The following is a 12,278-nucleotide window of genomic DNA, read 5'->3' on the forward strand; positions in this document are numbered from 1 at the left end:
CTGGAGTACTGTGTCCAGTTCTGGGCTCCCCAGCACAAAAAAAAAAAAAGACAGGGATCTCCTGGAAAGAGTCCAGTAGAGGTCCACAAAGATGATACGGGGCCTGGAGCGTCTCCCCTATGATGAAAGGCTGAGAGACCTGGGTCTGTTCAGCCTTGAGAAAAGAAGACTGGGAGGGGATCTTATCAACGTTTATAAATACCTTAAGTATGGGAAACAAGGGGATATGGCCAACCTCTTTCTCTTTTCAGTGGTCTGTGGGGACAGGACAAGGGGCAATGGCCACAAAATGGAGCACAGGAAGTTCCGCACCAACATGTGAAAGAACTTCTTCACGATGATGGTGACGGAGCACTGGAAGAGGCTGCCCAGGGAGGTTGTGGAGTCTCCTTCTCTGGACATATTCAAGACCCGTCTGGACGACTACCTGTGCAAACTGGTCTGAGGAACCTGCTTTGGCAGGGGAGATCGGACCCAATATCTCTGGAGGTCCCTTCCAACCCCTACAGTTCTGTGATTCTGTGATTCTGTGATTCTGTGATATGTAATTTGGGACACCAACTGATAATTTTCTTAAACCTTCTTTTATTTTCAGTATAGTGGTAAGGATTTCTATTATTATTATTTTCTCTGTATGACTTGAGAAAGCATGCAGAAGATATCTAAAATATATTTGGAGGACTTGACCATGAAAAAGGATAAATTGGAAACATTTTAGGGAATAATATTATTATAAAAATACTATATAAGTATAAAAATGTTGAATTGAGGAAGCTGAAGAAAATATTTATTTACATTACCACATCTGATTTCTCTTTTAGAGTTCATAATGTATTTTGTGCCAGTCTCCTCACATAGCTTGAATGCTTCCTCTGTCCCCTCAAAAGCATGGAAATTGATCAAGTGCACCTTTCTTGGAGCTGTAGCAAAGATCACAGAATTTGGATATTAAAGTATATTCCTTAACTTCACTTGAAAAACAAATAGTCTTTTAGGGACAGTATCGTGAAACATGGGTAAACTGAAAAAACAAGTGTCAGCCTGAATATGTCTGGGAAACAGAAAAAAAAGATGGTACTTGTGGGAGAAATCTGGCTGAGAGGATACAAATTACAGAAGCCTAAAAAAAAAAAAAAGTCCAGTGTGTGACAGAGGTCTCATTCAGGTGTCTGTCCCATACAACTTTTGTGAGATGCTTTCTAGAATGCAGTCATGTACTAGCAGACGATGTGCAGGGCTGTTGTAGATATGGGATGCTGGTCTATGTATTATAGATCCATATACAGATGTTTGAGAGCTGGAAGCTTTTCAGTCTACCTCTACATCTATCTTCTGCATGACAATAAAATCCTGCTTTAGGGGCCACCAGGGAATTATTACACTGGTTAGTATTATGTGTGTTTTGAGGTGCTTTCTTTCTTGGGAATGGAGCCATAGGAGTCCGTGTATTTCTGACACATACAGGGAGCCCCTCTTTCCAGAAACAGACATGGGTAATTTCCGGGGCTGGTACTTGTACCAAGACTTCAAAAGCAACAATGACCAGTGAGACTATAAACTTCCTAGATGGACTATGCTGATCGAAGTTATGTTTTGAAGTGTACTGTAAAAGGACTGATTTTATCAAACCTTAGAATGATCATCATTAACAACAAACTCTGGCTTCACTTTGTCTTCAGAAATTAACGTGGGCTTCCTATAATATAACTTCCACAAAACCTCAGAGTTGATACGTGTGAATGCATACAGATCCTGTAGGCGCACAAGGACAAAGCGTGACCATCCACGTGACCATCAGAAAGTTGGAGAATAACAACAGAAAACCTGAACTTAGCAGCTAGTAGCCCACATACGGCTGACATAATTTTTTCTTGCATCCAGATCTCATCAGATACTCCTTTGATCCAACACACCCTTAAAGCAACTGTGAAAAGCATGTCTTTCCCATAAATTTTTTAAGATCTTCAAAGTCCCGGTTTCTGGAGGCTCCATATCTGGCCTGAGGCCTCACACTCAGTCTCATGAAGGGCACCATAAGCACATGCTAGGTGTGAAAACAATGTTTATTGGATACCTTACACATAACTTATTTCTAAACGGTCTTGCAATTTCAATGAGCATCTCCAAATAAGGACAAAGAACATGAACCTTGCATGTTCCTCTTTATTTTTTACTTCAAAACAGCAGTTTGTCTCAATATATCAATTATTTTGTTAAAATCAAAATTAGAGGTCAAAATTACCTTAAGGAAACTGTTATCCTGCTATTCCTGGGAGTTACTGAAATGCATCTGGGGGACAATGCAGTCATTGGTTCCAGCCAACATGGGTTCATGAGGGGTAGGTCCGGTTTAGCAAATTTGATTTCCTCTTATGATAAGATCACCCGCCTAGTTGATCAAGGGAAGCCAGCTGATGTGATCTTTTTGGTCTTCAACAAAGCTTTTGCCACAGTTTCCCATAGGATCCTACTGGACAAAATGTCCAGCATACAGCTAGATAAAAACATCATTTGATGGGTGAATAACTGGCTGACAGGTAGGGCTCAAAGGGTTGTGGTAAATGGGGCCACATCAGGCTGGTGGCCAGTCACCAGTGGGGTCCCCATTTTAGGGCCAGTTCTTTTCAATGTTTATATAAACAATTTGGATGTAGGACTAGAAAGTGTTCTGAGCAAATTTGCCGATGATACTAAACTGTCAGAAGTTGTTGACTCCGTTGAGGGTGGAAAGGCCTTGCAGAGAGATCTGGACAGATCGGAGAGCTGGGCGATCACCAACCGCATGAAGTTTAACCAGAGCAAGTGCTGGGTCCTGCACCTGGGACAGGGCAACCCTGGCTATATGTACAGATTGAGCGATGAGACACTGGAGAGCAGTCTCGCAGAGAAGGATCTGGGGGTTTTGGTTGACAGCAAGCTGAATATGAGCCAGCAGTATGCCCTGGCAGCCAGAAGGGCCAACCGTATCCTGGGATGCATCAAGCATGGCATTGCTAGTTGGTCGAGGGAAGTGATTGTCCCGCTCTACTCTGTGCTGGTGCAGCCTCACCTCGAGTACTGTGTGCAGCTCTGGGCACCACAGTACAAAAAAGGACATGAAACTGTTGGAGAGTGTCCAGAGGAGGGCTACTAAGATGGTAAAGGGCCTAGAGGGGAAGACGTATGAGGAGCGGCTGAGATCACTTGGCCTGTTCAGCCTGGAAAAGAGGAGGCTGAGGGGAGACCTCATCGCGGTCTACAGTTTTGTCACGTGGGGGAGTGGAGGGGCAGGCGCCGAACTATTCTCTTTAGTGACCAGCGATAGAACCCAAGGGAATAGTGTCAAGCTGCGACAGGGGAAGTTCAGGCTGGATATCAGGAAGAGGTTCTTCACTGAGAGGGTTGTCGCACACTGGAACAGGCTCCCCAGGGATACAGTCATGGCACCAAGCCTGTCGGAGTTTAAGAAGCATTTGGACTGTGCTCTCAGTCATATGGTCTGAATTTTTAGGTAAACCTGTGTGTTGCCAGGAGTTTGACTCAGTGATCCTTGTGGTTCCCTTCCAGCTCAGGATATTCAGTGATTCTATGATTCTATCCAAGAAAAGGGTGCCAGTGTAATAATGAGAATGTACTTACAATTTCAATTATAATAAGTTGTGTTCGATTATTTCTTTTATATATTAAAAAAAAAAAAACTATTAGAAGTCAGTGCTGAGATTATGAATATTATTTTTTTTTCATTTGTTGAAAAATAAAGAATCACAGAATAATAGAATCATAGAATCACATAATATCCCAAGCTGGAAGGGACCCATAAGGATCATCAAGTCCAACTCCTGGCACCACACAGGTCTACCCAAAATTTTAGACCATGTGACTAAGCGCGCAGTCCAAACGCTTCTTAAACTCCAACAGGCTTGGTGCAGTGACTGTGTCCCTGGGGAGACTGTTCCAGTGTGTGACCGCCTTCTCAGTGAAGAACCTCTTCCAGATATCCAGCCTGAACCTCCCCTGCCTCAGTTTGACACCATTCCCATGGGTCCTGTCACTGGTGACTAAGGAGAATAGGTCAGCGCCTGCCCCTCCACTCTCTCTCATGAGGAAACTGTAGACTGCGATGAGGTCTCCCCTCAGCCTCCTCTTTTCCGGGCTGAACAGGTCAAGTGACCTCAGCCACTCCTCATACGTCTTCCCCTCTAGGCCCTTCACCATCTTCGTCGCCCTCCTCTGGACACTCTCCAACAGTTTTACATCCTTTTTGTACTGTGGTGCCCAGAGCTGCACACAGTACTCAAGGTGAGGCCACACCAGAAGCAGTGGCCTGCACACTGAGACCTCCATTCAGATGAACAGGCTTATCTGACATGAAGATGTCTTCCATGGATCCAGTTATTTCTTTTTTTTTAATTATTTTTTTTCCCCAACTGCTGTTATTTAATGATTTTCTTATCAAATTTTGTTTACTTGACTTGCTCAGATTTTCAAACACGTATGCTGAAGGAACACAGAGAGAGGAATAGAGATTATTAGCAGAGACTGCAGAACAAGCAGATCAGGTAACATGGGAAAAGACATGAAGACTGGTAAAATGGTGCTAAATAACTTCTGATAAAGATAATGGCTGCATTAAACCAAAATTGAAGACATGCCATACAGGGTAGACCCATGCCCCTAGGAAAAAAAAAAAAAAGGAAAAAAAAAAAAGGAAAAAAAAAAGGAAAAAAAAAAAAGGAAAAAAAAAAAAGGCATGACGTGTGGATAAATCACCTAATGTGACAAAAGAGAACAGGGGAAAATTGGGTTTGCAAAAGCAATTTTGCAAAATCCTTTTGTGTTTCTTTTTTAGGCCAGATGAACTCTCTTGGCAATTTATTTAGGAAGTCAGGGTTTATTTGTTCACATTGTTTTTTTCCTCAAGACCAGCTGAAGAGTGTTAGGGTAAAAAGGCAAGTCAGGAAGCAGATAAAAACAGAAAGATAAAAATGTGGACTTGAGAAACTGCAATGTATGGAAGAATGTTGTTAACTTCTGAGCTTGAAATATTATTTTTGTTGGTTTTTATTTTTTTCTCTTTTTTTCACAGTGAAACATTTCTGAAGTTGAAAGCAATGAGTCTGCACAAACCAGACATATCACTAGAAGAAATCCTCTGTATTTAAAACAGATGTAAGACTGACACTTGACTAGAAAATTGAGAAGATCATAGAAACTGGCTACATTAGGATTTAAAATATTAATTTTCCAAGACAGGTGAAAAAGAGGTTATCAAAGCCTTCTATCATACACATTCACGTACTAGCAAGTTGTCAGATATAAGAATTGGTTAATGGTTATTTTGCAGAAAGCAAAAAAGTTCACATACAAATGTGTCATATGTAAAAGTAAGAAAAAAAAAATCCACCTGTTAAAGTATCAGGCAACAAGGGAAGATTCTCTTAGGCTATATGGAAACTGTCTAGCATGGTACTGAAAGGTGATATGCCTCACAACAAACCTTACAAGGTAAACTAAAACAAAAAATGACATTGAATCAAAATGACTGTATACCCCCTCCAAGATAAGTTTTACATGGAAAGAAACACACATGATTTCTGTGAATGCAAGTTCCAGCACTTAAGAATATAAATATAAAAGCGATTTTTACCCTGAAGACATTGGTGAAACGGGATAAACAGAACAGAGGCTAGAGAAGTGATTTAAGAGTCACTGTAAGGCATGCAATAGAGACTGCTACTAACTTGATTTTAAGTACTTTTTAAATATAAAATACCAGCTAAACAGATAATAATGTAATAGTGGTATGAAATGATCCATTTCAAATGTCTACATCTGTCATTCTGAGCACAAACATGAAGAAGGTGAATATCAGTAACACAAACTTTAAGAAAGTTAAAATTGTCATTAGGCCTAGACACTACAATGGAAAATGCTAATATTCATACTTTTAGAGATACTTACAGCTTCAGTGAATCATCAGAGCACAACTCACTTTTAGTCACAAAGAAAAAGTTTATGCAGCCGAGTCTGCCGGTTGGTAGTGAGGAACTGCTTCTGCGGCTGGGGGGGGGGGGGGACGGACGGAGACACAGGACAGTACAGCAACTTGACTGATGCCATGGTATTTTCTTCCTGTGTGTAGACAGGAAAAGGACTGGGTACTCTTTTTGAGGCTTATATAATGAACTAAAATCCATTCTTTTCTTTCCCTTTTTTGCAGGAAATCTATAAAAGCCGAGATGAGTCTGAGCTTGCAGCCTCTGCCTGGGAAGTTAATTTGGCCTACATATACTGAGGCAGGAAGAAAGGGAGGCATGAGAAGGGGCAAGAAAGACAGACACAGTGTCTGCTGGAACAATACTAATTGGTAGGAGACTCTCATCTGAGGAAGAACATTATAGATTCTGGACTGCTCGTACTGCAAAATAGATCTAGCAGTTTAGCTCATTGGTTATTAGTATAACCAGCACCATGAAGACAACTAAAATGATGACAAGACAGTAGAACCAGCCGTTAACAAGTAAAATCAAAGGCAAAGTAGAGCAGAAATTCTAGATAGCATAAATCAGTTTGTAATACCTACGATATGAAGTAATGGGTTTGTGAAAGGACAGATAAATAGAAAGATGCTGTCAGAGATATGATGCATAACAAGTGTCTATCAAAGGCCAAGCAGAAGAATGGCGCCAGAGCTAACAATTTCCTAACTCAGGTATTATATCCTATCCTGAATGCACAATTCCTTGCTACAAATATTCATCAAGTGAAATCTACAAAAGAGTTACAATACTATTTCCACATAAGGAAGCTTTTAACACTTTTTTTCAAAGATTTTAGAGTCCCAACAAAAGATTTTCCCATGAAGGCACATCAAAGACTTTTTATTCTTCAGAACTGATCCTCTTCTGAAACTAATGGTAAAGCTGACATTCCAGTTCCTTTGAAGCTGATGAGAAATTTACAGTTGATTTCAGAGGCCAGATTTTGCCTAGTTAGAATCTGAATGAAAGGTGTTTTCACCTCATACGTTCCTTAAAGCCAGCTTGGTAATTTCTAGCTACACTATTACCTATTTGGCTAGATACTTTAAACTAATCCTGTAAGGAAAGTCTTATATCTTATCTTTTTTGATCTTTCTTAAAAGAAAACATGACAAATCAGTGCTGAGCTATTGTTGGTATTTCCAGACCATTTCTACTGCTAGGCAGTATATTTTCAATATATAATCCTCTATTAAAAACACACTCTGCTTTTGAACATATAAGCAGACTTGAATTTCCTCCACCCAAAAAGTGCATGATAAAGCAATGAAAGTCAAAAGCACTCCCCCTCCCTCCTGTAAATTGGCTGCCCTGAGAGGTTTCAATAAAACACAAACCATCCATTAACATATCTCATTGATTCTTACTCATTTCCACTTTTAGTTACTTTCAACTTGCTGTTGAGGATAATGGGACCTGACACACACACGTGAGAGGAAATGTCTCACAGGAACTAATTTATACAAGACCAAGTTGGCTTGCTCAGACACCCACAGTAATATCTGATATAATAAAAGGTTCAGACTGATGAGGTAAACAAGGTTCAGTCTGACTTTTGATCAAAATTTGGTCAGTTTCTTTTTATACCAGAGCAAATACCCTTGTTCCTTCTAATTTTTCCACCATTTGACTCTTACTGCCTTTGCTGTCCATTTAAGGCTGAGTGCTTTGAATTCTGGTGAATGTTTGAAGAACGAGGGCTTGAACTGTTCCTGTGCCAAGTAACCTCTTTTCCTCACCTAATCTGTCTAACTCCTTTGCAAGCACTATCCCCTAGCCTCAGTTAGCACAAAATTACATTCATGTCCTTGGACCTGTGGGTGTTAGCTGTCTTTAGTAGAGAGGCAATAACTGATCATCTGGTCTCAGCAAGTCCCTCTCACTTAAAGCAGAGAGCCCACAGGTTTCCTAAAGTGGAGGGAAGGATACCACTCCAGCAAAATTTCATCAAGCATTAGCTGTTTTAGAGAATTCCCTAGGTATATCCACACAAGGATATGAACTCTTTTACATTGATCTCTAGGCAGATTTTGTGTTCAGTACCTTTCACTGCTTTCTGAGGACTGAATCCTGAGAAAATGCAGATACACATTTCATTTGTGGCTGTTTCATTGATTACAAAAGCACAGGACACCAATCAGCCCTAATTTCTTATTTCCATTTTCTGTACATCCATAGAGTGTGACAAATTTTAGAAGAAATGTTTTGCCACTTTCCAGAAAATAAAGCTCTTCTGTTAACTCCTAAGGCACTTGAAACAAAGATTAAAGGAAATAGGGTAGTAGAAATAATTGAGAAAAAAATTGCAGACAAATAGTTGTCATTAAACAAATCAATCATTGTCATCATTGTCATCTACTGACTAATGCATATATAACAAACTACACTGTCGAAATCTATTTGCAGCTAATAATTGAAGTACACTTAGAAAGTGCTTGGACAATGTGCAGGAGTAGACAGGTGGGAAAACATGTCAGATTTTTAAATCAAATATTTTTAGTCCTATAAACATGGTGTACATTCCTGACATGCAACTAGAGTGATTTCATGCACTGAATCCTCTGTTGATTTTCTGTTTCATATTATCTCAGTTTAAATTGTTGGTCATACCTATATATTTGAGTTTGTTGCAGGCTTAACTAACTATATGTTTATATATATGTGTGTTTATATATTTTCAGGCTGGATATCAGGAGAAAGTTTTTCACCAAGAGAGTGGTCAGGCACTGGAACAGGCTCCCCAGGGAAGTGGTCACGGCAGCAAGCCTGCCAAAGTTCAAAAAGTGTTTGGACAATGCTCTCAGATACATGGTCTGATTTTTCTTTTTATTTTGTTTTTTTTCTGGGGGTGGTCCTTTGGGGACCCAAGAGTTGGACTCAGTGATCCTTGTGAGTCCCAGCCAACTCGGATAGTCTATTATTCTATGATTCTGTAGATATATATAGAGAAAATTTATATATATATGTATACATTTTTCAACTCTTGTGTACCTCCAAAATAGTACCTGTAGCAACACCTCCAGAGTTTTCCAAAGTCACTGAGGCAAAACCCTGCACCAGAAATCTGTCAGAAATGAGCTAAGAGACTTGTGCCAATACACAGAGCGTGGGTCAGATTTCTACGAGCTGTTGAGTACCCACTGCCAAAAACTGTGTGCCCTTGAGTTGGAGAAGATCCAGAGTAATTCAATTGATTTAATTGTGTTACTTCAAATTCACCATAGATCTGACCTCATCGCTGTGGCCACAGTATGGAAATGCAACATCAGACTTTCTGGGGTAAAGATCATTCCATCCTCTTGCATACTGTCAGTTTCCTATACTGTCTTGATTAGTTTGCAGATATTTGCTTTCGCACATACAGCTTTTCTAATTAAGAGAGAGATTGTGGCTAAATGCAGTAAAATATATACTGCTTAAAACATATGGTTATATCTGTTGCCTAAGGGCAATACTTGATATGGTTGATAGCACTGATATCATGAACAGATATTATTATCACTATATTCAGATGATGGATTTTTAAAATGTTCAAGGTGAATTCAATGCTACTTGAAATGAAATAATATTTTTTCTTAATACAACTGCAGTTATTGCTGCATGTAGCTAATACATATAAGTTTTGCCTTAATTACTAGAGCATCATTTTACTAGAGAAACTACATTTGTTACGGTAGGTAGTTGCACTGGCATGTATTAATCATCTATGCCTCTGCTTCCCATTCCTGTGATTCTTGTTAAAATCTCTCTACAACACTGGAAGTAATGTTAGCTAATGGTGAGTTAAACTGACCAAAAGCTGGAGTACCTCTAAAATATCTTCAGCACTGTTCATTCTTCATGCCAATAGACTCTGTCACTGTTCCATTTCCCTTTTAAGGTCTCTAGACTATTAAATTTGCCAAAGAAAGTATTATAACCTTACCTTCTTTCTCCTATTCTCTCAAAGATTTCTCAAATTTACAGATAAAATCTGTGGGACTTAGTTGATTAAAAAAAAAAAAATCAGTTAAATATTATGCTTCCTTTTTTTTTTAATGCTATAAATTTGTGGAAGTCATTAATAAAAAAAAGGCAAACAGATGTGAAAACTAGTAGTGTTGCACTATTTTACCTTAACTTTTCTATCATTGTTACTCAGAATACAAAAGTTTTACAGAGTATCCCATATTAAAGACACTAATAAATAGCATGTTAGTGTACACTGATGTGAGTTACTTCATCAAGTCCATCTTACCATGATGTTTCTTCAGCAACACAGTATATTACAAGGATGCCAGGTCTGCCTTCTACATGCCATTATTACGCAAATTTTGAGTTGACCTCAAGATCCAAAGGCCTAAATTTTCAATTTTATTTAGGCATTAAATAGCAAGGATAGATCCAAATAAGGATTTTCTCAGAGGTTCCAGAGTTGATCCAATGTGTATCTCCCACTGATTACAATGAGTTACAGGACTAGTCCACTCAGTCCTCCAGAAAATTTTAAAAAATGCTTATCTGCATCTCAAATTGCTTAAATAACTTAGAGAGATTAGATTTGGTCCATGGTTGTTATCTCTGCAGTGTTTGGTAATATATGAAAACTTGCCTAAAGTTGTAGGTTGAAGATCATAACCTGAAGAATATGTCTGTGGGCACAATGAAACTCTCTACAATAAGATTAAAGCTCTCCTCCAAGCTAAAGAACAAGCTTTCTTTAAGGTCCTTTATAAAATTAGGTCATGAATTGTTCCAGAAAACAAGGTCTTTTCATTTATGTAACTTTCAAATATATATTTCTGTATATATTTGTAACAACAGAGGAGAATACACATTAGGCAGAGTGATTGTTATCCCTGGAAGAAAGCTGATGAGATAACTGTTATTTAATACTAAAAAGTGTTCAGATATCCTGGCAATTTTATTATAGGAATATTATAAGGGCAAGAAGCTATTTAAATATTTTAACAAAACTATTTATTTGTGCTATAGGTAAAGAATGAAGTTAAATCCAACTGAGAATAATTTGGACCTAATTTTGACAATTTAATTTGTGAATTAAGTCAGCCTGGGATTTACAGAGACAAATGTTTCTAGTGTATGAAGAATGGAAGAATTATTCTTGACTTTCAGATGACAGGCTATAGTTGTCAATATACATGAAGAATTGTAGGTTGGTTGCCTAAAGTATAATATGGATAGAACCAATTTCTGTGCAGACACAGAACAATTAGAAATCTCTCCTTCTTTTAACTGTAGCCTGAAGGTGCCCATACTTAGGCAAACACATATACAGAGTCCTGCCATTAACAGCAGCCAGGGTAGTCACACATTAATTGAGAACAGCTGAAGTATTCTACAGCCACAGCTACTTCTTACAACTTCTGACATATCTCTCCTCTGCAAAGGTTATGTTTGTCTGGAGACCATATGAATGGCCCTAATACCAGAGAAGTACCAGCTGAAGAGAAGAAAGTGAGGGGAGAGAAAGAAGAAACTCAGTAAGGAAGAGCAGAAGACAGGAGGAAAAAAAAATCTTTTATAACTATATGATAGATGAGCCCTGATAAATCCAAAAACCACTTGTCATTTTTGAAGTGAGAGTAAAATTTAGAAATTTGGAGGCATTTAGGCTTTTAGGTCCCTAACCTGGAGGGTTAGAAAACCTCAAGCCATGTCCTTCTGTTTTGTTTTGTTGTTTTGTTTGTTTGTTTAAATATATCTCCAATTATCAAAAATAAAAATAAAAATAAAAAATATATTTTTCAATTTTTTTTCACACCATTTTTCTAGCTTACGTATGCATATGGTCACAGTAAAAATACCTATCACTTTTATTATTTTTTTCAGTCTAATTGCACAAATAAAAAGGAAATGTCTTAGGAAGCAGTATGAAAACTAATGGCTTCTACACTTAAGGAGTTCTGAAAGTTTTTAAAAGCACAACCAGATTAATCCACAGGTATTTGAAAAGTTACCTTAAATGGAGAAAAGTCTACATCAAACCCTCACCTTTTCAGCCTCATTTCTACTGGTTTTGTATTATAAGTTTCTACTTTATTTTTGTATACAACTAAAGAAAAATTATGATTATGGTTGACTTAACAAGTGATTATTTTCTTTAGAATTAAATACGCGTCTGCCAGGTTGCCAAATTATATATGCAGAACTGATCTTTCACTGTGACGTGTCACTTACTGAACTGGGCTGGAAAGTAGGATGCTTCCTCAGACTTTGCTCTGCTTGCCAGCAGTCAGTCAGCCAAGGCTGTCATAC

General features: G+C 38.5%; 1 long non-coding RNA gene across 1 annotated transcript; it reads left to right on the forward strand.

Moving 5' to 3' along the window:
* The first annotated feature begins 6,055 nt into the window (after positions 1-6,055).
* Positions 6,056-12,114, forward strand: LOC310896922. The gene is made up of 3 exons (XR_014581917.1): positions 6,056-6,346; positions 8,702-9,299; positions 11,411-12,114. It is a non-coding gene; the product is annotated as an uncharacterized lncRNA (long non-coding RNA).
* The last annotated feature ends 164 nt before the right edge of the window (positions 12,115-12,278 follow it).

This window comes from Anser anser, assembly GCF_964211835.1.
Source record: "Anser anser genome assembly, chromosome: 1".
Taxonomy (NCBI): domain Eukaryota; kingdom Metazoa; phylum Chordata; class Aves; order Anseriformes; family Anatidae; genus Anser; species Anser anser.